The sequence below is a fragment of the Bos taurus genome, chromosome 14, assembly GCF_002263795.3.
Source record: "Bos taurus isolate L1 Dominette 01449 registration number 42190680 breed Hereford chromosome 14, ARS-UCD2.0, whole genome shotgun sequence".
NCBI classification, from domain to species: Eukaryota; Metazoa; Chordata; class Mammalia; order Artiodactyla; family Bovidae; genus Bos; species Bos taurus.
In genome coordinates this window covers 46,100,473-46,126,010 of record NC_037341.1, presented here as the reverse complement: position 1 = coordinate 46,126,010, position 25,538 = coordinate 46,100,473, and the positions used below count along the sequence as shown (strand labels likewise).

At 41.7% G+C, this 25,538-nt stretch overlaps 1 long non-coding RNA gene across 1 annotated transcript in view; it reads right to left on the bottom strand.

Moving 5' to 3' along the window:
- LOC132342147 (uncharacterized) overlaps positions 1 to 21,758 on the bottom strand; it is a 54,641-nt gene extending 32,883 nt beyond the window's left edge. The window contains exon 1 of the long non-coding RNA XR_009490397.1: positions 21,167 to 21,758. This is a non-coding gene — a long non-coding RNA (uncharacterized lncRNA). The remainder of the gene's footprint in view (positions 1 to 21,166) is intronic.
- Between the last annotated feature and the right edge of the window lie 3,780 nt (positions 21,759 to 25,538).

Below are 25,538 nucleotides of genomic sequence, written 5' to 3'. Positions count from 1 at the left end.
TCAGATAATGTGTGTTGCAGAACTTATTTACAAAGTTAGTTATATAGGATCCCAAGTCAACTTGCATAAAATATTTCTCCACAAAAGTGAAAAATCTTTGACTATGAAATGAGGATTCTTTTTAAAGCCAGAAGAGAACTTCTCAGTGGGTAAAGAATCTGCCCACAATGCAGGAGACTCGGGTTTAATCTTCTGGGTCAAGAAGATCCGCTGGAGGAGGAAATGGCAACCCACTTCAGTATTCTTGCCTGGGAAATGCCATGGCCAGAGGAGCCTGGCGGGCTACAGCACAAGGAGTCGGACATGACTGAGCATGGGCACAAAACAAGAGAACTTTAGGGTTGAACCATCCCAAATGCTCACTTCTCACATAAGGAAACTGAAGCATAAATAACCTAAACGACTTGCCAAAGACCATACAATCAATAGGGTATCTGAAGTGCAATTAAAGTGCAGTGCTTGTGATGCCCTGGTGGAATTCCCTGGTGGACTTCCGTGGTGGCTCAGACGGTAAGGTGTCTGCCTGCAGTGTGGGAGACCCAGGTTCAATCCCTGGGTCAGGAAGATCTCTTGGAGAAGGAAATGGCAACCCAGTCCAGTATTCTTGCCTGAAAAATCCCATGGACGGAGAACACTGGTAGGTTACAGTCCATGGGGTCACAAAGAGTCAGACACAACTGAGCGACTTCACTTTCACTTTCACTTTCTGATGCCCAGGGCTTCCCTGATAGCTCAGTTGGTAAAGAATCCGCCTGCAATTCAGGAGATTCCGGTTTGATTCCTGGGTCAGGAAGATCTGCTGGAGAAGGGATAGGCCACCCACTCCAGCATTCTTGGGCTTCCCTGGTGGCTCAGATGGTAAAGAATCCACCTGCAATGCAGGAGGCCTGGGTTTGATACCTGAGTTGGGAAGATCCCCTGGAGAAGGGAAAGCCTACCCACTCCAGTATTCTGGCCTGGAGAATTCCATGGACTATGTAGTTCATGGGGTCACAAAGAATCAGACACAACTGAACGCCTTTCACCTTCACTTTTGTGATACTCATCTGGGTCTTTTATGTCGGTGATTCACGGTGTCCTATGTCAGGAAGTAGCACCTGCTGGCAAAGTGGGCCCTAGCTGCCTCCTTTCTCTGTCATTGTCACTACCCAGGCTGAGGGAGGTCAGTGGTGCTCTTCTAGAAATGTGGAGTGTAGACCTAAGAATCTTTAGCAAGGAGGGTCTAAAGCAAACCTATAAGAATTCATCTCCAACTTTCTGGACAACGGAAAGGCAAGACTGGATCAAACAGAGAGGAAAGGTCGTAGAGTCTAGAAATGGAGACAATACCCTCAAGTGCGAGGGGGCAGAAGGCAGGAAAGCACGGGAGGACCAAGGTCTCTGCACAGACATTTCCCAGATCCCCTGACCTAGATTAGCGCCCCTAGCTTCATGTCCCCTTATGTTTGTTTCCCATGGCTGATTAAAAAAAAAAAAAATTTATCACAAACTTGCTGGCTGAAAACAACAGCAATGAGTTCTCACAGTTCTAGAGGCCAGAATAATCTCCAAACTGTTGGCAGGGTCCATTCAGGGACCAATCAGATAAACCAGAGCTGTCTTTGCATTTCAAGATCCTGGGCCTAATCACACCAGCAAAGACCCCCTCCTTTTGTCCCCCTCAAGCAAAGTCACATTCACAGACACCAGGGGTTTGACTCGGATGTTGCGGGGTGGGCGGGGGCAGTTTCCGGCCCACCACAGTCCTGCAGCCAGTCCCTTGTTTTTTATAATCTCCACCCCCACCGTGAAGGTCCAGAAGGACATAAGCCTTGTCTGCTTTATTCACCACTGCCGCCAAGCACCTGCCATAGTAGATACTTAATAAATGTTTGGAAAATACAAGAAAGGAAAGAAGGAAGGGGAGGGGAAGAAAGGGAGAGAAGGAGGAAAAATCAGAAGAGGAAAGGGTGAGGAAAGAAGAGGAGAGAGGCAGAGAGAGAGCAAGCAGAAGAGAGGAAACAGGATCTCCAAATCTCACTACTAATTCTTATAAGATGGAAAATAAGGAAGAGTTTTAGATGATGAAGGTCAAAATTAGTAAGTGATGAAGCTTGCATTTCATTTGAAATGCACTGCTTTCCAACACAAAGCAGCTCCTACAGATGCTGGGGGTGAAGTTAGGGTCAATTCAGTTTAGTCACTCTGTCATGTCAGACTCTTTGCGATCCCATGGACTGCAGCATTCCAGGTTTCCCTGTCCATCACCAACTCCCAGAGCTTGCTCAAACTCATGTCCATTGAGTCAGTGATGCCATCCAACCATCTCATCCTCTGTCATCCCCTTCTCCTCCTGCCCCCAATCCCTCCCAGCATCAGGATCTTTTCCAGTGAGTCAGTTTTTCACATCAGGTGGCCAAAGTACTGGTTTCAGCTTCAGTTTAAGTTAGGGTGGGAGGGATTAGATACAAAGAAGTGCCTGGTGTGCTCTCGGAGTGCTGTCCTCAAGCAGTTCATAGTCTACGGGGGAGCTGCTTCCTGGATACAGATGGCATTGTGCCAGGTGCCAAGTAAAGAGGGTCCAGGTTTTGGAAAATGTTTAATGCTTTTGGATTTTATTTTATAGAGCAACATTGAGACAGGGTTTCCAGGCATAAGCCATACTATTTAAAATTTGCTATTTTGACAGTAAATAATAATTTTATAGCTATTGTGTAATTTCAAATACAAATATCTATTATGACTCATACTCCACTACCGCAGACCATGCGATTCTCTTAAGGGGTAATTTATATTTAGCATTAATTCAACCGTTGGAAAATGTCCACTTCAAAAGGCACAATTATGTCATTCCTACAATGCATTTCATGAATGAATTGGGGTCTCCAAATCAGAATGTTCTTGACTGTTGACTGGCATTTGTGAATTACCTAAGATTAAGATATCATTTAAAGTTAACCATTATCTTGAGCATTCATTCATTCATTCAGTTCTTCCCAAATTATTTTCTGAGATCCTATTGTGAGTTGTTATGGGAGCTGGAGATACAACTTGAATAAGAATATGGCCCTTTCCTTTAAAAAGTTCATCGTCTGTCTTAGGTTCTCCAGAAAACAGATGCAGTGATAGATTGAGGTGTGCAAGAGGTTTATTGGAGAGCAATTCCATAAAAGTGAGGGTGAGGAGGTGAGACTGCAAAGGGAACATTTTCGGCCCCCAGCGCAGACATGACATGTGTGAGAGGAGAGATGAAAGAAGTGTGATGAGGTGGTGAGCACCGCAGACCACCGTGCAGATCTGACCGAGCTGGCCAACTCAGAGCTTGCCCACTGCAGGAGCTCCGAGTCGGCCCCAGTGCCGCTATTATGCTCAGTCATTGGCTGCGGCTGCCGGAAAAGATCATGGTCTCAGCTTGAAAGCTGGGGCAGATCCTGAAGGCATTAACAGCTGGAGGCTGTCAGCTAACTGCACTCCTTGCAGTTAAATAGCAAGCTCTTTCTTGAAGGGAGATCAAAGTGATGCAACCCCATGGCTGCCACATAATGTGATTGGGAAGAAGGCAAATAAACAGGCCATTTAAATCCAGTAAGGGTAATGACAGGGTGCCATGGAAGCTTAAAGAGGGAGCACCAAACTTGGGCTTGGGAACAGAACCACTTCCAAGAAGATGTAGTTTATTAGACGATGCCAGCATTACAAGTAGGAATAGCCAAATAAAGGGAGTAGGGATAGGTACAGAGTGTTCAAGGCAGGGAATCATGGTGTACAGAGCTTTGTGGGGGAGAAAGCCTGACATATTTGGGGGAATGGCAAGACCTTCTACTGTATGATTTTAGCATCACATTGGAGGGACAGTGAAGCAAGAGATAAAGCTGAAGAAGTAAATAGGGGGTAAATAATTAAGGCCCCTGCCTACCAGGCTAAGGAATTAGGGCAGGACAACAACATGCAAAGTGGTCTGTGATTTGAACACTCAGTGACCAACGATTTTCCCCGTTAACCTTCCTAGAGAATCTTGAAGACTCCATGCTCCAATTCTCTAGATTTAGGCTCTAGTGAGCCTTACGAAAAGGCAACTATGTTACCAGTGAAGAAGCATATAAGTCATGTCACCCACGGTCATTTTTGTTCAATGTTTTTATCCAAGGCCACCTAGTCCATACCCCACGAGGAGAGAAAGCACAGGCTGATGGGGTGTGATTGAAGAAATAAAAAGTTTACAGCCATGGAACTCTTCATGGCATCAGAGCAAGAATGCAAAGAATCATTTTGGATTCCCAGACTGAGAAAGGGGGACAGAGAAGAGCCAAGAACGTGTTTTGCCTGCTTCTAATTTAGAGAGCTGTGTTTTGTTGTTGTTGTTGTTGTTTTAAAATAAGCCCTGATCCAAAAAATAAAATAAAATAAAATAAAATAAGCCCTGAGATTTCACTGCTGTGATTCTATTCTGAGGAATAATCATAAATTTAAAGTTTTATAAAGTTTGCTAATAGCAGTAATAATGGCTAACATCTAGATGGTTTCTGTCGTTACCATGCTGTTTCACACTTGACTTTATATAATATTCAGAATAGCCATTTTGTCTTTAAGAAGTCAGAACTCTTAATTACGCTCATTTCCTATCAGATAATTAAAGTTCTGAGAGGTGAACATGTCTGTGGTTACACAGTTATTGTATACAAAGAGGTTAAACAAAATATTTTTAAAAATCATAAACAGTCTATAGGAAACTATTAAATAAATCTTGGGTATGTTTATATAAAGAAATAGTAAGTAGTTATTAAAAAGATATTTTCAAATTATCTTTAATGACTTAACAAATACTTATGGTATAGTTTTTAGTGAAAAAAGTCAAATGCAAAATTGTATATACAATATGATTTCCCTAGGAAACCACAAACAAAATGAAAAGACAACCCACAGAATGGAAGAAAATATTTGTAAATGAGGTTACCAACAAGGACTTAATTTCCAAGATACAAAAATAGCTCATACATCTCAACAACAACACAAAATCAAAACAGAAACAACAGAAAAACAATGAAAAAAAGATGGACAGAAGACCTAAATAGACATCTCTCCAAAGAAAAAATACAGATGGTCAATAGGTACATGAAAAGATGCTCAAAGTTGCTAAATATTAGAGAAATGCAAATCAAAACTAGAAAGAACCACCATATACCAGTCAGAATGGCCATCATTGAAAGGTTTACAAATAATAAATCCTGGAGAGAGTATGGAGAAAAGGGAACCTTCGACACTGTTGGTGGGGTAAGTTGGTGCAGCCACTAGGGAAAACAGTATGGACGTTTCTCAGAAAACTGAAAATAGAATTACCATATGATCCAGCAATCCCACTCCTGAACATATACCTGGACAATACTGTAATTCAAAAATGTACATGCACCACTATATTCATAGCAACACTGTAAATACAACACTGTAAATCAATTACAATTCAATAAAAATATTAAAAAAATATAATCTTTTTAAAAAACAGCTTTGCTGAGGTGTAATTTACATACCATAAAATTAACCAATTTAAGTGTGCAATTTAATGATTTTTAGAAAATCTTCAGAGTTATGCAACCATTACCACAATCCACTTTTAGAATATGTCCATCATTCTCTGCAAACCTCTGCAAAAAAAAAAAAAAAAATCCCTATGCTTGCTGGCACTTAATCCCTATTCCTACCCTGAGTCATAGTCAACTTAAATGTATTTTCTTCTCTACAGATCTGTCGTTTTTGGACACTTCATATAGAAATTAAATCATATAATATGTGACCACTGCACCAAGCTTTTACTTAGCATAATGTTTTTGAGGTTTAGCCATATTGGAGAAGGAAATGGCAACCACTCCAGTGTTCTTGACTGGAGAATCCCAAGGACGGCGGAGCCTGGTGGGCTGCCGTCTATAGGATCGCACAGAGTCGGACACGACTGAAGCGACGCAGCAGCAGCAGCACGTTGTAACATGAACTATAATTTATTTTTATGTCCCAAATAGTATCCCATTGTATGATTATAACACATTTTATTTACCCACTCACCAGTTGGTGGACATTTCTTTATTTAAATTTTTATTGGTATATAGCTGCTTTACACTGTTGTGTTAGTTTCTGCTGTACAGCAAAGTGAATCAGCTACACATTTACACATATCCCCTCTCTTTTGGATTTCCTTCCCATTTAGGTCACCACAGAGCACTGAATAGAGTCCTCTGTGCTATACAGCAGGGGCTTCCCAGGTGGCTCAGTGGTAAAGAGTGGTAAAAACTCTTTGCCAAGCAAGAGTCACAGGTTTGACCCCTGGGTCAAGAAGATGTCCTGAAGAAGGGAATGGCAACCCACTCCAGTCTTCTTGCCTGGGAAATCCCATGGACAGTGGAGCCTGGAAGGCTACAGTCCATGTGGTTGCAGAGAGTCTGACGTGACTTAGCAACTAAACAGCAGCATCAGTGCTATAGAGTATATTTTCAGTTAGTTATCTATTAGATACCTAGTATCAATAGTGTACATATGTCAACCACAATTTCTGCTCTTTGGCAATTATGAATAATGTTACTATGAACATTTGTGTGCAAGTCTTTGTGTGGACATGTGTTTTGTTTCTTTTTCTTGTTTTGGCTTTTGAGTAGATACTTCAGTGTGGAATTGCTGGGTAATATGGGAAATATGTGTTTAACTTTTCATGAAAGCACAAACTAGTTTTCAATGTGGGTGCTACATTTTACATACCCACCATCAACAGACGAGCATTCCAGTTTCTCCACATTCTCACCAACACTTGTAACTCTCTGTGTTTTTATTATAGTCATTCTAGTAGATTTGAAGTGATAGATGTTTGTTGTTTCAATCTGAATTACCCTAAAGACTAATGATGTGGCATTTTACATAAGTATTTGCCATGTTCAGTTCAGTCACTCAGTCCTGTCCAACTCTTTGCAACACCATGGACTGCAGCACACCAGGCTTCCCTGTCCATCACCAACTCCTGGAGCTTACTCAAACTCATGTCCATCAAGTTGATGATGCCATCCAACCATCTCATCCTCTGTCATCTCCTTCTCTTCCCACCTTCAATATTTCCCAGCCTCAGGGTCTTTTCAAATGAGTTGGCTGTTTGTATCATGTGGCCAAAGTATTGGAGTTTCAGCTTCAGCATCAGTCCTTCCAATGAACACCCAGGACTGATCTCTTTAGGATGGACTGGTTGGATCTCCTTGCAGTCCAAGGGACTCTCAAGAGTCTTCTCAAACACCACAGTTTAAAAGCATCAATTCTTTGGCACTCAACTTTCTTTATAATCCAACTCTCACATCCATACATGACTACTGGAAAAACCATAGCTTTGACAAGATGGACCTTTGTTGGCAAACTAATGTCTCTGCTTTTTAATATGCTGTCTAAGTTGGTAATACTTTTCTTCCAAGGAGCAAGCATCTTTTAATTTCATGGCTGCAGTCACCATCAGCAGAGATTTTGGAGCCCAAGAAAATAAAGTCTCTCACTGTTTCCATTATTTCCCCATCTACTTGCCATGAAGTGATTGGGACTGGATGCCATGCATGATCTTACATGATTTTCCATGTACATATCTTCAAAACGTTTCTTCATTTTTACTGTTTTCTTATATTTGAATTTTGACTGTTCTGTATATCTTGTGGGTACAAGTCCTTTATTAGATAGGGATTTGTAAATCTTTCCTTTCAGTTTATGGCTTGATATTATCCTTCTTCAGCAGAGTCTGCCAAAGGGTAAGCATTCTTAATTTTGATTAAGTACAATATAAGAATTTTTTCTTCTATGGATTATACTTTTTGTGACATCTAAGAAATCTCTGCTTAATCCATGGTTCTAAAGATTTTCTGTTTTATTTTAGAAGTCTCAAAGTTTAAGTTTTGCCTTAAACCCATTATCTATTTTTAGTTTAAGATATTTTTGTATATAATGTGAAGTATGAACTGAAGTTCATTTTTTAAATTTTTTGCATATTGACAGCCAATTGTTCCAGTGTCGTTTATTAAAAAGGATTATGGGAAAGACTAGAGATCTCTTCAAGAAAATCAGAGACACCAAGGGAACATTTCAAGCAAAGATGGGCACAATAAACGACAGATATGGTATGGACCTAACAGAAACAGAAGATATTAAGAAGAGGTGGCAAGAATACACAGAAGAACTGTACAAAAAAGATCTTCATGACCCAGATAATCACGATGGTGTGATCACTCACCTAAAGCCAGACATCCTGGAATGTGAAGTCAAGTGGGCCTTAGGAAGCATCACTATGAACAAAGTTAGTGGAGGTGATGGAATTCTGATTGAGCTATTTCAAATCCTGGAAGATGATGCTGTGCAAGCGCTGCACTCAATATGCCAGCAAATCTGGAAAACTCAGTAGGCCACAGAACTGGAAAAGGTCAGTTTTCATTCCAATGCCAAAGAAAGGTAATGCTGAAGAAAGTTCAAACTACCGCACAATTGCACTCATCTAACATGCTAGCACGGAGAAGGCAATGGCACCCCACTCTAGTACTCTTGCCTAGAAAATCCCATGGATGGAAGAGCCTGGTAGGCTGCAGTCCATGGGGTTGCTAGAGTCGGACACGACTGAGTGACTTCACTTTCACTTTTCTCTTTCATGCATTGGAGAAGGAAATGGCAACCCACTCCAGTGTTCTTACCTGGAGAATCCCAGGGATGGCGGAGCCTGGTGGGCTGCCATCTATGGGGTCGCACAGTCGGACACGACTGAAGCGACTTAGCAGCAGCAGCAGCAGCAACATGCTAGCAAAGTAATGCTCAAAATTCTCCAAGTGAGGCTTCAATAGTACATGAATAGAGAACTTTCACATGTTCAAGCTGGTTTTAGAAAAGGCAGAGGAACCAGAGATCAAATTGCCAACATCTGCTGGATCACTGAAAAAGCAAGAGAGTTCTAGAAAAACATCTACTTGTGCTTTATTGACTATGCCAAAGCCTTTGACTGTGTGGATCACAACAAACTGTGGAACATTCTTCAAGAGATGGGAATACCAGACCACCTTATTTGCCTCCTGAGAAATCTGTATGCAGGTTAGGAAGCCACAGTTAGAACTGGACATGGAACAACAGACTGGTTCCAAATCGGGAAAGGAGTACGTCAAGGTTGTATATTGTCATTCTGCTTATTTAACTTATATGCAGAGTACATCATGAGAAACACTGGGCTGGATAAAGCACAAGCTGGAATCAAGATTGCTGGGAGAAATATCAATAACCTGAGATATGCAGATGACACCACCCTTACAGCAGAAAGTAAAGAAGAACTAAAGAGCCTCTTGATGAAATTAAAAGAGGAGAGTGAAAAAGCTGGCTTAAAACTCAACATTCAAAACACTAAGATCATGGCATCTGGTGCCATCATTTCATGGCAAATAGATGGGGAAACAATGGAAACAGTAAGAGACTATTTTCTTGGGCTCTAAAATCACTGCAGATGGTGACTGCAGCCACGAAATTAAAAGATCCTTGCTCCTTGGAAGAAAAGCTATGACCAACCTAGACAGCATATGAAAAAGCAGAGACATTACTTTGCCAACAAAGGCCTGTCTAGTCAAAGCTTTGGTTATTCCAGTAGTCACGTATGGCTGTGAGAGTCGGATTATAAAGAAAGCTGAGTGCCGAAGAATTGATGCTTTTGGATTGTGGTGTTGGAGAAGACTCTTCTTAAGAGTCTTGGACTGCAAGGAGATCCAACCAGTCCATCCTAAAGGAAACCAGTCCTAATATTCATTGGAAGGACTGATGCTGAAGCTCCCATACTTTGGCCACCTGATGCGAAGAACTGACCCATTGGAAAAGACCCTGATGCTGGGAAAGATTGAAGGTGGGAGGAGAAAGGATGAAATGGTTGGATGGCATCACCAACTCAATGGACACAAGTTTGGGCAAGCCCAGGGAATTCACGATGGACAGGGATGCCTGGCATGCTGCAGTGGGGTTGCAAAGAGTTGGACACAACTGAGCGACTGAACTGATAGCTCTCAGTGGAATCACCTTTCCTTCTTCACTGCAAATAGATTGACCATGTGCATATAGGTCTATTTCTGGACTCTATTCTGTACTACTGATCTATGAGTTCATTTTGTGTCTAATGCCACACTGTCCTGATGACTTATCCCAGGAATGTTCAACTGGAATGGATTTCATTCCTCCAGGAGCAAAGTGCATACCTGAAGTTGCACACTTGCTTGAATTCTTCCCTTTCCTGTCCTACTTTCTCCAGGCCCTTCCTGGTTTCTGCTGGGTCTGCAACTTAGTGAGTTCACATTCACACAAACTTTTTTTTTTTTTAATCTATGTCTTTTTGGGGAAGCCTAATCTACAAAAATGTACAGAAAGAGTATAGCCCCTAGAGCATTGTTTTTACACAATAAATGTTAGCTATTATGACTATTGTTAATTTTCCTCACCTTGTATTTAGGGGGGAATCCTTTCACGGATATGAGAAATTATGCCATTTTGCATTTTTCCTTTGGGCAGGCTATAACCTTATGGTATTATTTAACTATCTTAGTATAATATTTATATTTAGTAACTAAGCATAATACTATCTTTGATTAGTATTACAAAAGTGGTGTGTGTTCATTCTTTTTTTTTCATTTATTTACTTTTTTTGGACAGATAATTGCTTCACACTGTTGTGTTAGTTTTTGAACAACAGCGTGAATCAGTTGTAAGTACACGTATAGCCCCTTCCTCTATAGTCTCCCTCCCACCATTCTAATTAACTAATGTGGCTGTCTTTTCTTTAACTTTTGAAATCTCAAATCTAAATTACAAGGATTAGAGTCTCAGCAGAAGGATGTATTGTTCTATGAAAATGAAGCACAACCCATCACCAACTTGGAGTGGTCATGGCAAATACAAAATAACAGATTAAGAGTCTGAAGTATCAAAAGTCAATGCCAGGCTTGCTTGGTGGTTCAGTGGTTAAGAATCCACCTGCCAATGCAGAAGACATGGGTTCAATCCCTGATCCAGGAAGGTCCCACATGCTGCACAGCAACCAATCTATGCTCCCCAACTCCTGAGCCCTTGCTCTGGAGCCCAGGAGACACAACTACTGGAGCCTGTGTGCTATTGAGCCCACGCTCTGCAACCAGAGAAGCCACCACAATGAGAAGCCCGTGCACTACACCTAGAAAGTAGTCCCCACTTGGCACAACTAGAGAAAAGCCTGCAGAGAAACGAAGACCCTCACAGCTAAAAATAAATAAAAATAAAGTTATATATAAAAAAGTCAATGCCAAAGTTACAAGACAGGGAGTCCCAGGGGTGGCTGGGATATCCAAAGCGAGCACAGACCCTCTGTAACTGTGCAATGGAAACTAATCCAACCTTGTGGTATCTGACCTGGCACCCTCTCAAAGACCCAAGAGCACAGGGGTCACACTTCGCACCAGTTCCGATGTAAAGACCAGTCCAATTTTGGTCTTTACAACCTCAAAGAGATGTAACAAAGTAGAAAAGGGTTCAGAAAAGACCAAAGAACAGTCACATAATTGGCAAATTGAACCTCTGAGGAAAGGTTAAGTGAGTTTGGATTGTTTACGCAGAAAAAGCAAGGCCAAAGGTCTACTTAATACTTGTCTTTAAGAATTTGAAGTTGGCATCTGACCAGATAGTCTACTTCTGCAGAAAAGGAAACAAGTTCCCCCAACAGCCTGCCCCATAAATAAGTTAAGAGTTAGGATGGAATAAAAAACTGAGATTCAAAACAGCATTAATTTTTTGATTTGGGATTAATTAAGGTTTGCAAAAAGTCCACCACTAAGCGAGGAATTTCTGTTTCTAGTGATCTGAGAAACACAAGCACAATGCCATTCATGAACAGAAGGGGATGGTTTTCAAGTGGTGGCGGAAAATCCGTGAAGGGTCCCATCACTAATATGACTAGATCTGTTTAACCTCAGCAGTCGCTGTGCAAGCTGCTGTTCAGACCAGCATGTACAAGCTGGGGGCTCTGCCAGCCTCTTTCAACCTCAGGCTGGCTGAAGAGAAGCTGAGAGGATCACCGCCAAGAGCCATGTTTTCCACTCACTAGCTGTATCAGTTCTCACTGCATAACCTCCCTAAACTGTGTTAGTCACTCAGTCGTGTCTGACTCTTTGCGACCCCATGGACTGTAGCCTGCCAGGCTCCTCTGTCCATGGGATTCTCCAGGCTAGAATACTGGAGTGGGTAGCCATTCCCTTCTCCAGGGGATCTTCTCGACCCAGGGATTGAACCCAGGACTCCTGCCTTGCAGGCAGATTCATTACTGTCTGAGCCACAAGGGAAGCCCCTCACCATGTAACAGAACACACCAAAACTCAGTGGTCCAGGAAGTCCAATGCAGAGGGCATGGGTTCAATTCCTGGTGGGGGAGCTGAGATCTTGCATGTTTCACAGCCAACAGAACAAAACAAACCCACATAAAACAGAAGCAATGTTGTAACAAATCCAATAAAGACTTTAAATATGGTCGGCATTCAAAAAAAGATCCCAAAAAAGCCCTAGTGACATGAAACTATTTCTTCATGTGGGTCTGGGTGGCTAAACTCCATGCTGTGGACTGGCTCTGCTTCATAAACGGGTGAATGGGAAAAAGTGACTCAGGGAAAAGGACTCCTGATGGTGATGGGCGAAGTACAAAAGAGCAATCAAGCCCCACTGCCCAAGCACGTTTTAGACCCTTGCTTGCATCCCACCTACTAACATGTCATTGGGTTAACTCAGAGCCAAGAGGGAGGAAAGTATACCGTGTCTTCTGTGGGAGGCACGGCAAAGATACATGATCAAGGGTGTGGATACCAAAAGCAGTAAAGGACTGGAGTCAATAATGCTATCTACCTCTTGAGGAGAGGGGAAACGTCAATTTACACAGGGAGCTTCTGGAAGCCTAGGTACTAAGGTGCTGGTCATAACCAGAGTGGCTCATGCTCAGGTGTATTCTCGCTTACCTTGGCTGAACTAAGCTTCATTCTTCACACTGGTCACAGAAACGAGCTTCTCCCTTGTTATTGCTTTAGAAGAGGGATGACTAACGTCAAGACCATGAACCAAGGATTATAGGCTAGAGTGGCATCTCTGTTTCCCATCCTCCAAATCTCTCTAACACAGAAATTCATTCACTACCTCCTATATTTTTAATCTGAATCAATGATATTGAAGTCTACCCATTCGATTCAGAAACCCGAATTTCATTGTTGATCCTCCTTCTCCTTCAACCCTTCATACAGTTTAACTCCCTGTAATCTACATCTGAAATGACACAATCCCCCACTCTCCCTGCTATCGTCCTCATTGAGAAGTTCATTGTCTCTCACTTGGATAACAGTCACCTTACTTGTTCCACCTGCCACTATCCTTCACCTCTTGGTCCACCTACTACATTGCAGTCTATTTCCTTTGAAAAAACAAAAACCGATGTCAAAACCTGCTTAAACAAAAAGCCAAAGGATAGATTTTTTTTAAAAGGACAAATTCCAACACCTTTATCATGGCATTCGAGGACCTCCAAAACCTTGCTCCCTTTCCCGCTTCATCTCATCTCAAGTCACCTGTACTCTAGTCACACCTGGGGGCCACACAGTCTTAAAACATGCCATTCACAACAATGAATTACTGTATGTTTCTGGCAGTCCCTATGTTTGGAATGCCCTTCCTCTGCCAGACCAAAATTTCTAGCCATCATCATCAAGTATCACTGTCCTTTCAGAATTCAAAGTCTCTTTTCTGTGTTCCCATGGTGCTTTGCTCATCATGTTACTCTAGTGCAGACCTCATATAAACATGCATGTATCGATTACTTACAGAAACCCCAGGGAGAAAAAAGTGCATCAATAATGCCCACACAATGAAGAAACTTTTTTTAGAAAGCACTTAGCTTTCTAAAAGACCTAGGGTGTTCTACAGAACCCCTCACATCAGTACATTTCAGGACTGACAAGGAATCTATGTGGCTGGAACAGACAGCAGTGCAGAGTGGACACTGGAGAATAGTGAGTATCCTACAGTTCAGCACTGCACACATTTGTGCAACAGCAAATTGGGAACAACAAAAGGTTGGGTGGTACTGAAATATAGTGACATATAGTGAAGTCTTAAGTGAAGACTAAATGCTTGAACCTTGAGAGCAATGACAGAAGGAGGTCATAATTGTCGATAACAGTATGTCAGCCTTGAAATAAAAAACTAAGCAAATGGTCTCACAGGTGACCAGTTTTGGATCCACCAAAGGAACTGAGCAGACAGATATAGAAGAACTGGAGAGAAGCTGAGAAGAACTAGACTCTACATGATGGTGACATCCCTTTGGGCAACACTGTTAGCAAGACTGCTCATACACTAATTAAATTTTAGTTGGCTCTGCATATTAGTTACAGCTTAGTTATTAAACTTTAATACTGCATATGTATGTATAATCAACATGCATATATTTATTAGTATCTATTTAGTAAATTACATCAAATCTGCTTTAGCTTGTAGGTCCAACCTGATTAATCTTTTTCACTGATTTTTATTAAGTCCTGGGTAGAAAGCTGTTGCATTTTACCAAAGTTAGAATGGACTCAACTCTAAATTAGAATAAGAGTCTAATGGTCAGGACTTCTCTGGTGGCCCAGTGGTAAAGAATCTATCTGCCTGCCAATGCAGAAGACTCGGGCTCAATCCCTGATCTGGGAAGATCCGACATACCGGGGAGCAACTAAGTCCGTGTGCCATACGTACTGAGCCTGTGCTCTGGAGCCAGGAGCTGCAACTACTGAAGCCTGCATGCCCTTGGGCCTGCGCTCCCCAGAAAGAGAAGCCACAGCAATGGGAAGCCCACCCACCACAACCAGGCAGTAGCCCCTGCTCGCCATAACTGGAGAAAAGCCCCACACAGCAAGGATGACCCAGCACAGCCATAGGTAAACAAACGTAAAAAAGAATCTCATGGTCAGAACACACAGGACAGATACCTCATTACCGAATGGGGTGGCTGAACAACGTATTTCCTTGTTGGGTGGGCCACAAGTAACGATAGTCCCCCAATACAGTATCTTAAAGTTCTTTATAGATCTATTTAGTTATGAGAGCTGCATAACCAGGAATCACACTGTATCCACTGTAGTGCTGAGTCTGGTATGCCACAGGTACTCAGCCAGTGCTAACTGATCTAAATTACACTGGTACCAGAAAGATGCCCACTGATGCACCCTGTCAGAGCTGAAAATGGATGTGCTTCAAGGAGGGTGATGTTGGCTCCTCCTTGGACCAAAGCCTCAGGGAGTTGCTGTGTTGCTATGGCTAGTGAATGGAGTGTGGGCTGGGGAGGGTGCTTGTGGCCAAGAATTCATTACTTTTTCACAACACACCTTAGCACATTTCTAGTCTGTCTGGCTTCTGGGAGGATGAATAATGAAAATGAAACGGTACACGTCCAAATCAGCAATGTCCATGCACAAAAAGTTGAACAGGGTGAAGCAGCCTGGAATATTTATTCTGGTTTCAGATATTTTTTTCTCCCTTCTCATTCTTTAGTTAATCCACCTAGCTGAGCAAAATTGTGTGTCACAAGCATAGAAACAAATCCACGCATTTCTATCCAGCACCAAATACTTTTTGTGTCTTAAAGCATACTTCCCTGCATAATATATAGTGCTAATACATGGTTTATTTTCTGCCTTATATAATGAGTAATCTCAAAGTCACTATCCTGTTTTTGTAGAGGGCAAGGGGAACTATAAAATGGGGCTAAATTCGCATGGAATTAGCTGAGGAAAAAATTCACTGTATCTGTCATTCCAGCTCAAGCAGGGTTGCTCTGCAGCTCAGTGACCATAAAAAGACTCACTGATAGCAACTCTGTTCATGGCAGTGGCATTTAATGTGGCAATAATAATAATACACCATCAATTACACCAAAACTCCAAACTAAACATTTGCGATATGAGATAATGTCAGATTGTTTCAGTGAGAACATTTGGCCTAATATCACTTGCTTGGACCCAAATGTCTTTCAGCCAACTTGTTTTAAGATATGAATGCCATTTTCTGTGGGTGGAAGCACAGAGTTGAGATTTCCTTTTGTGTTTCAGGGGTTTGCTGGAGGAACACTGGCTAGTAAGGCTCCTTGTGGGCCAGAGCACTGTATATTTTGAAAGGGCTCTAGGGATGTACAAGAAAAGGAAATGCTTGCATTCAGTAATTTTTAAGTAGCTTAAAGTAAATTAAAAACAAATACTACTGTATCTATCAATTCCTACATTTCCCAGAATATCCAGATTTGGAGTGTATAATTCAATTTAAGAAACATTTATTGGCACCCATCATGTCCAAAGGCACTGTGTTAGACATTCACGGTAATACAGAGATAAAATTACCATACAGAAGGGGGAGAGTATGTACGCGAATTACTATAAAATATGGCAAAATGCTAGGGGAAGAGATGAAAAATACTTTGCTAATGGGTTTTGAGTAGAGCGGCAGAATACCAAGTGGAGGGAAGGAGCAAGGATTCAAATAGCCATCGCTCATCTGCTCTTTACAGACATCCATATTTGACATGAATAAATGAATGAATCAGTGATGTATTTTGTCAGATAAGCTACGAGAGATCACTATCGATTTTAATCCACAGGTATGGGGAGACGCAGACATTCAAGAAGGAGAAAAAAAAAATATAGGCAAGACACAGCAGCAAGAAAATTCACTGTGATACTGGGGAAAAATGTGGTTTGGTATGATTGGAAGAGGTTTCACACGGCAGGCGTGGCTACGTACAATGAAGTCATGCTTTGTCAGGACTACAAAGTTGAGATTAAAATCTTTTATTTAATTCAGGGATAGCATTTAAAATTGGCAAATGGTGTGATTTGAATAGGACCGTGGGAAGATGAATGTATTCTTGGAGTGAAGTACTGATACATAGTTTTGGACCAGAGAGATTTGGCCTCCAAAATTAGTCCCACTAGTTATAAACTGAACAATTCTGTGCATGTTACTTAACCTATGTCCCAGATTCCTCATTAGTAAAATGGGGATAAGTCCACCTTAAATGTACAAATCCATGGACCTGAAGAATGCCAACTCCAGAATAAAGCTATCTTAAGCAAGGGAAGGTTGGAAATTGATCTGGGGAAGAAGATACAAAGGGAATTTTCACATCTGCTAAAGCAAATGTGGCCAAAATTTAGCACTGTCCATTGTAGTTGTTGAGAATATTTACATTACTTTGAACTGTTCTAAATGTTTTAAATACTTCATAGGTAAATAAGCACAACTCACAGCCATGGTTGTTGGATATAACACTTATCAAGCGTGTGACATAGGCCCTGGCACACAGCAAGGATTCATAAATGAAAGTTATTTCATTGTTGTTTTTACAATGTTACGATGAGGTCAGTGGAATAGAAAATATGAATGAAAGAGAACAGAATAGAATCTGTAGAATAAAGTCATGGGACATGGAGGACATCTCTGTATAGCTAAGATGGAAGAAGTGGGACTAGATTTGTCTTCCTACTTAAAATAACTGAGAAAATGGACAAATACATGAAACAAAGTTTTTCAAGGCAGTGGATATCAGACAACAAAGGGCAGTGTTCTCAGAAAGATGGCAAACAAATGAGGTGAACCCTATGATGGCCCCAGTTTATTGCTTGGAGAGCAGTTCCAGGCCTTGCAGCAAGAAAGGAAAAAGAACTCAGGTGGATCCCAATGGTCTTCTTGAGTTGAGGAGACAAAGGGGTAGGTACAGGGAGGTCAAACTCCCAGGGACTTCGAGTTTTCATGGAAGGAAATACATGAGAAGAGAGGACTCTGGGGTTCTGTAGAGGACATCTTTTGCATATTCAGCTGAATAATGATCGGCGCCTATTCATAAGGAAACTATCCAAGGCTGGGAAAAGAACCATCCAAGAGGATCAGAGGGTACAGTCCATAAGATCTCAGACAGGGCCAGGAAGACTTCATGCTCACACCAGCAAGAGTAGAAATGTTGTAATTCACAAGGCATAAAGCAGGGTACTCAGCAGGGTTTTACTTCACTAGTGGAGAAAAATTAATCCTGGACTAAGTGCTGCTCTGGTTCTGCCTAACAAAGCTTTATAGCAAGACTCAAAAGGATCAAACTGTTTCCAATTTCCAAGTAACTTAACCATATTCCAGAACAAGCTCACAAATATTTATGGGAATATAAAATACACAGAACCCAACAAGATAAAACTCACAATAGTTAGAGATTAATCTAACAAAAGATGAATAATACCTGTATACTGAAAACTGCAAAACGCTGCTGTGGTTCATTTAAGCAGACATGATAAATGGAGAGATATACTTGTGGAGCTGAAGGCTTAGTATTACAATACATCTGTTTTCTCCAAGGTGATCTGTAGATTCAATAAATTCCACTCAAAATCCATACAATTTGTATGGAAATTAAGTGGCCCTAGAATAGCCAATTCTTTCCAAATGAAGAACAAACTTTACATTTCCTGGTCTCAAGACTTATCATGAAATTACAATAATCAAGATATGTTATATTGACATCCTTGTAGACAAATTGATCAGTGGTATGAAATAAAGGGTCTAGAAACAAAGAGAGATCCACACACATATGATGAATTGATTTCAACAAAGCAGAGAAAGAGTTTTGTTGGAATTTCCCACAAATGTGGGTGCAGAATAATATACTATCCATATGCAAAAGAAAAAAGGAATTTTGATCTACATCTCAAGCTATACATAAAAATCGACTGAATATAGATCACAGACCTAAAATGTGAGGCCTGTAACCATACCACTTCAGGAAGGAAAAACAGGAGAAAATCTTTGCTACCCTGGATTAAGCAACGATTTCTCAGATACAATACCAAAAGCACAATCTATAAAAGAAAAAAAAAATTGGACTTCATCAAACCTATGAACTTCTCTTCAAAAGACACAATGATCAGAATGAAAAGGCAAGTCACAGACTAGAAGGAAATATTTGCAAATCATAAATCTGACAAAGCACTTGTATCCAGGATATATATAAAGCGCCCTCAGATGTAATAATAACAGTATATTTCTCTAACAAGTAAATTAACATTTTAGCAAAAGACTAAACACATGCTTCACAAAAGAACACAATGGCAAACAATCACAGGAAAAGATCAATATCATTCTAAAATGTGCCAAGTAACCTTTAGTAATAGAAAGCAGATAGCTGCGTGGGCTGGGGAGGGGACAGTTGGGAAGGGGAGCCTGAGACATTTTTTGTTATAGTTCTGTTCACTATCTTGTGTGTTTCATGGACATATACATATGGCCAAATTTATCACATTAGACACTTTAGGTACAGCTTATTGTATGTATGTCAATTGTACTTCTGTGAAAGTATTAGCATAGTTACGGAGACTGGGCTCTAATTAGCAGGAAATGGAAGAAAACAAAGGTAACTCCAAGATAATGTTGAGGATTCAACTCTGGGTGACTCCATAAGAGATGAGAGACTGGGGAAGAAACAGAAGGCTAGAGGATAACAATGGATTCATTTGGGACATGTCGACTTGGAAGAGCCTGATGGGGATGTACAGGTGGAATACATAGGTGGAATTTTGGTTTAGACTTTTTGAGAGTCTTGGGCAACAGGTAAAGAAGGCAGAGATGGTTTTAAAAAGTGATTATTGATTCCTACAAATGGGCAAGATTGCTAAGGGAAAGTGCGTGGAACTTTGAGGAATTTCTACAGCTATGGGGTAGGGGATGAAATAAGAGTAACAGTGACATGGAAGCCATGGTTGGTAAGGGAGGAAATGCAGTATTAACTGAGGTCACAAATTCAAGGCCTGAGAGGGATTCAAAGATTAAACAGTCTCCATATCAACCACATCATTAAAGTTGAGGAGGTGGTGGTTTAGTCACTACGTCGTAACTGACTCTTGTGACCCCATGGACTATATATAGCCCACCAGGCTCCTCTGTCCATGAGATTTTCCAGGCAAGAATGCTGGAGTGGGTTGCCATTTCCTTCTCCATTTCCAACCCAGGGACTGAACACAGGTCTCTGGCACTGCAGGCGGATTCTTTACCAACTGAGCCACTAAGTTATTGGCATCTGGGTTCGAGAAACAGAAAAAAACCAAAAACCCTGCTTTGACGGGTTATAGAGACCAGAGTCTGCTTTTGCAGGGTTAATACTGAATGGGTTTAAATAAACAGGCAGGCATAACCTTCATTATTTTTTAAGAATAAAAAAAAAAAAAAAAAAGAAATTTGTTAGAAGACTAAATCTTAAAGTGTTCTTATCAAAAAGAGTTCATTATGTGAGGAAATGAATGCATTAATTAATCTTATGGTGGTAATCATTCTGCAATATATATGTATTAAATCATCACAATGTATACCTTAAATTTACCCAATGTAATATATCAAAAACAACTCAATAAACAGAAAAAATTAAAAAAAAAGAATACAAATGACAAGGAGTTTGTGGAGATGCTGGGTTGATGAAAGCATTTTTTCCTAGAGTTTGGATACAGTATGTTTTTAGAGGGGGGGGAAAGCAGCAGCAGGAGAAATCGCAGATCTAAACCAAGATAAGAGAGATACCAGAGCTGTTTCTCATATTCCGCTACACTCAGAAGCACTTGGGAGAGTTTTGCAGCCACAGGATGCCTTGGTGAGTCAAATCAGAGTATCTAGGTGGAAAAGGAGGTGTCCCTTTTCCTAACCTCTATCTACGGGACAGGTCTCACCTTAGTCCCTCACTGTTGGTTAGTCCCAGTCCTGTCCTACTCTTTCACGACCTCATGGACTGTACCCTGCCAGGCTCCTCTGTTCATGAGGGTTTCCCAGGCAAGAATACTGGAGTGGGTGGCCGTTTTAGTCCCTTATTCTTTACTATGGATACATTTGGGTCAGGGAACATTTGTTCTTTGTCTCATGATCAATCTTGTAAGTATGGAAGTGAAAGGTCTTATCTGCTGTTAAAGTAATAGCAGGCATCAGCAGATAGGTGTGGGGGAGAGGGGGGACGCGAGGGGTACATTCAACTGCTCTTGAATCTCACTCCTTCTGCAAGACAAGCCAGTCCCGAAAGAACTAAACTCATTCGGGGTCACTGAGTCATGGGGAGCAAGGGGAGAGAGGAGGGGCCTTCTTCTTCCCTCCAGGGCTGCTGTCTTACCTGCTCTGCGTCCAGGTCACCGCTAGCGACCACACCGCCAAGTCAGCTCTTTCCCGCTCCTCCAGGCTCCTCCCCCACCTCCTGGCTCTCCTCCATGCCGCCCCAGGTCCGGTGGCGCATGCTCACTGCTCCTCCTCCTCAGGCCCACCTGGGCTCGTGTCAGTTACTGCTCCACTCACGTTTCCCCACCCCAACCGCTGAGGTCCCAGGTAGCTCCCATCAGCGATGTTACCTGCAGGTGTCTGGGCTGCAGGGAAGAGGGCCTGACAGGGCCTCAGAGGGAAGTGGGCGAAACGCAATGGGGCCTGGCTGGGGAATAACTGGGAGCCCAGGTCATCAACCGGCGTCACGTTCGGGTGTGCTCGCATGTGGGGAAGGGGAAGGTAAGCCCCAAGTGTAGAAAACTGTTGGCATTAATGGTTATTTAGTTGCTAGGTCTGTCCAACTCTTCCACAATCCTGTGGACTGTAGCCAGACAGGATCTTCTGTCCATGGGACTTGCCAGGCAAGAATACTGGAGTAGTTGCCATATCCCTTCTCCAGCGGATCCTCCCGACCCAGAGATGTAACCTGCATCTCCTGCATTGCAGGAGAATTATTTACCACTGAGCCACTAGGGAAACCCCTGGCATTAATTTACAGATCCTGGAATACCTAACAAAGAGTGAAGGAAAACCTAAAAGCTTTGTTTTTGCTGGAAATGCACTCCTAATTGTATTGTTTATAATCTTCCCCCAATCACCACTTATCTGTTAAGTACAAAATATAATAAAGTTAATTTATCAGAAAAAGGAAAAGAATATCTGGATGATACAAAACCTGAGGGGCTTATATTATCTCAAGGCAGGAAGCAAAAGCGTGGGTAGGAGTGGGTAGGAGTTGTGACGAGGGGAATGGGTGCCTGCTTCCAAATGTTACATGGCCACTCTCGGCTCGGAACCAAAGGCTCTTCTTTGTGTAAGGAGCAGAAGGAGGAGGAAGAGGGAGAGGAGACACTTTTTAGAGCTCTAACCCTGTTGGCTTCCACATATAATTATTATTTGGGGTCAAAGTCAATGTCAGTGTGGAGAAATATGAGCCCTTCCAAGAGAGTATAATTTTAAAGCATCTCTTTTTGTCCATTCTCTGGATTTTGAAAGTCATCCCAGCCAGTTTCTGCTTCAACCATAACAAGGTTAGAGCCATCAGGGAGGCCCGGCCACCCACCCCACTGCTTGGTCACCCCAAGCAATAATACTGTGCAGTTCAACACTGATCCCTTCTCTCCAGCCTGCAGAGGGGCAGACTGTGTGTCAAAAAGACCTCAGCTACTGTGATTTTTTTTGTATTTTCTTCTGTCAGATCAGTTCAGTTGCTCAGTCGTGTCCGACTCTTTGCGACCCCATGGACTACAGCACACCAGGTCTCCCTGTCCATCACCAACTCCCGGAGTTTACTCAAACCCATGTCCATGGAGTCAGTGATGCCATCCAACCATCTCATCCTCTGTCGTCCCCTTCTCCTCCTGCCCTCAAATCTTTCCCAGCATCAGGGTCTTTTCAAATGAGTCTATTCTTTGCATCGGGTGGCCAAAGTATTGATGCTTCAGCATCAGTCCTTCCAATGAATATTCAGGACTGATTTCCTTTAGGATGGACTGGTTGGATCTCCTTGCAGTCCAAGGGACTCTCAAGAGTCTTCTCCAACACCACAGTTCAACAGCATCAATTCTTCAGCACTCAGCTTTCTTTACAGTCCAACTCACATCCATACATGACTACTGGAAAAACCATAGCTTTGGCTAGACAGAGCTTTGTTGGCAAAGTAATGTCACTGCTTTTTAATATGCTGTCTGTTCTACTTTCTGGTTTTGGTTGGTTTTTAAGCTCTTCTAACACTGTGAGCTGGTGTTTTTTATTGTCAACAGGTGACTGCTGCCTTGCTGAGATGCAGAGTGGTATGGGGAAGGGACGGTAGGCTTTAACTGAGACAGGCTAGAGTTCAAAACTGTGTTCTACCTCTTACAAGCTGTGAGAAAGTGTTTTCATTTCTCCTAGTTCCAGGTTTTTATCTATAAAATTAGAAATACATAATGCCTATTTTTGTGTTTATGCATATATGAAAACTAGAGACTTTCTCTCTATCATCTCTATCTATCATCAATCATTCCATCTATCCCCTAATAGAGGATTTGAAGCATAGTGACATCGTGGGTACCCAGTAAGTACTAGCTGTTATTATTTTCTTCTTTCATGCTTTTAAATTTGCTTAAAATATTTGACATCAGTAGTTCTCAAAATATGCTCCCCAAATCAGAGGTATCACTATCATCTGGGAACACATTAGAAAGGCAAATGATCTTAGACCTACTGGATCTGAAACTCTGGGAGGTGGGGCCCAGTGGTGTGTGACTAACCAAGTTCCCCAGGTGATTCTGATGCACCCTAAAGTATGAGAACCACTGTTCTAGAAGACCGGGCTTGCGAAGGTAAATGGGTGATGAGGGAAGGCTTTTTCTTGTGCTTTGTAATTCTCAGCTGTGTTTTAGACAGCCGAAGTTCCCACCTTATGGACCCAGCAATAGTATACACCGTGCTACACAATTCTTTATCGTTAAACCCGGCATTGATGAAGCACTTGCTTTAGGCCAGGTATAGGTTTTAACCAATGGATTTTGATGCCTTTTGTGACTCTCTGTTTCACTTGGATTGCGTGTATTTCCAGACTGATTTCCATGCTCTCCGAGAGCAGGGCCTTCCATGACATTCACGTCTGCCATTGTGCCAAATACATTATTGCCACCTGCTCGCTAATCGATAGGGTCTGATGGACTTTTCATCTTTTTGAGAAATGGCAAAGTTCTAAATGATGAAACAATACTTACTCCTTTTGCCTTTCATGGTTTGAAGCATAATAAGAAGTGACACAGTCAGGTCCATGGTGTTTTGTATTTTTTTTTTTTTAACATGTATCCTCTTCATCCTTCTCCTAAATCCTTCTTCTCTCTTTACCTTTGGTCTTGTCCTTGAAAGATGTCCGCTGGTGTAGCATCTTGGCTTCTGGGTTGGTATGCTGGGTTTCTCAACTTCATCCGATTTCAGTTCCGTGCAATAAATAATAGCCATTTAAGCTAGAGTTTTAGCTATGAATAGCTTCTCTCCTCAAAACTTCATCTTATATTTATTGCTTAAAATGATAGATTGAAAGTCATCACCTAGCAACTGGCAAATTTTTCTCTTGTGGTCTAGTTACTTGTAATGATTGACTATTCCAATCGCTCCACTGGCTCGTCCTGGTCAAAAATGGATGTAACGGCTATATAAATAGAGGTCCATTTACATACTCCTAGGCTTTTCAGTGCAACTTACTGAAATGAGTTCATTTGTACAGAATACTCTGACTATCAATTTACTTCTCCCATCTTCAAAAGGAGTAGCCGATTTGAGCCTATCTAGGATTTTATACTTCCAGGACTTTATTAGTTCTGTTATCTCAAACCCCAGATCTCCTGTTGGAGGCTGGCTTTTGTGTCTCATTGAAGAAAGCAACTAAAAACCAAAAGCCAGAAAGAACACAAACTTGTTTCTATCGCTTCATGTTCATTTCTCGTACAGCACTCTGTCACAAAAAATTAATGCTTTGTACTTTAAAAGAGACTTTCATCCCCAGCCCTCAAAGAACCTTATAAATAAGTAAACCTGATTATCTGCATTTACAGGTTGGGAATGATGCACAAAGCTGTTAAAAGTGCATTGTGCATCGTTGCCAAACTGAGGAAGAGGCTCATTTTAATTAAATGCATGTGAAATTGGTTGATTTGGTGTTTTAAAATATTTATGCTAGGTTCCACTATACCTCAACAGACCATGGATATTAACAAAGGGACAATAAGGGTAAGCCCAAATTTCTCTGGTCCTTCCTTCCTTCCTTCTACATAATTCAAGATCTCAGCTTCCTATAAAGCCCCTTGTGTGTATCTGGGGATCCCTGGAGGACATCTCTTCTGTGCTCACAGACCAATGGCCTCCTCTGCTTCTCTGAGCGTCACTTTCCAATCAGGTGCCAGAATGCAGTTCTCCTCTGTGGCCTGCCAGACACCTTCACAGAGTTAACCATCCCTCCTAGTGCCCAAGTTGCACAGGGTCCAGTAACCTCCAGTGATGTGGGAAAGAAAGTCCTCTTCCCTGCGTATCATGTTCTGTTAGGAGGCAGCCCAAGGTGGAGCATCAGAAGCACCAGTGTTTTATAAGTGGTTTTTCTTTTCAAGGGAAACAGAATCACTTCTTACTTTTCCTCATGGAGAATCGGGCTCAGAGATGTGGCCTGATGACAAACATCACATTGGACTCAGAGCCTTCCATCTTTCATGCTCTTGTCTGATGCTGAGGTTCTA